Source organism: Propithecus coquereli, unplaced genomic scaffold (assembly GCF_000956105.1).
Source record: "Propithecus coquereli isolate 6110/MARCELLA unplaced genomic scaffold, Pcoq_1.0 Scaffold836, whole genome shotgun sequence".
Lineage (NCBI taxonomy): Eukaryota > Metazoa > Chordata > Mammalia > Primates > Indriidae > Propithecus > Propithecus coquereli.
In genome coordinates, this window is record NW_012154574.1 from 167,595 (window position 1) to 167,918 (window position 324).

Genomic DNA, 324 nt, shown 5'->3' on the forward strand with positions numbered 1-324 from the left:
TGGCTTGGTAGCTGGACAGATCAAACACTGAGATTTTTACCATGAGTACCAGGATTCTCCTCACTGCATAGAAGAGTAAAAAAAATGTTGAAGTAATTCACATGTTATAGCCACTCCTGGAACCCACAGATTAGGGTTGCCTTTCACTACATCTTTTTAAAAGTCTGTCATGAAGTTCAACCAGGACATTGTGTGTATTGGAGGAAACATCAGAGCACTGCACTTGGGCCACATTGGAACTAGTATCAGGAAGGACTTTTAAGAAAATATAGTAGTGGAATTCCAGACAGGCAATTCTTGGGTTCATGTTTCACAACCACAGCA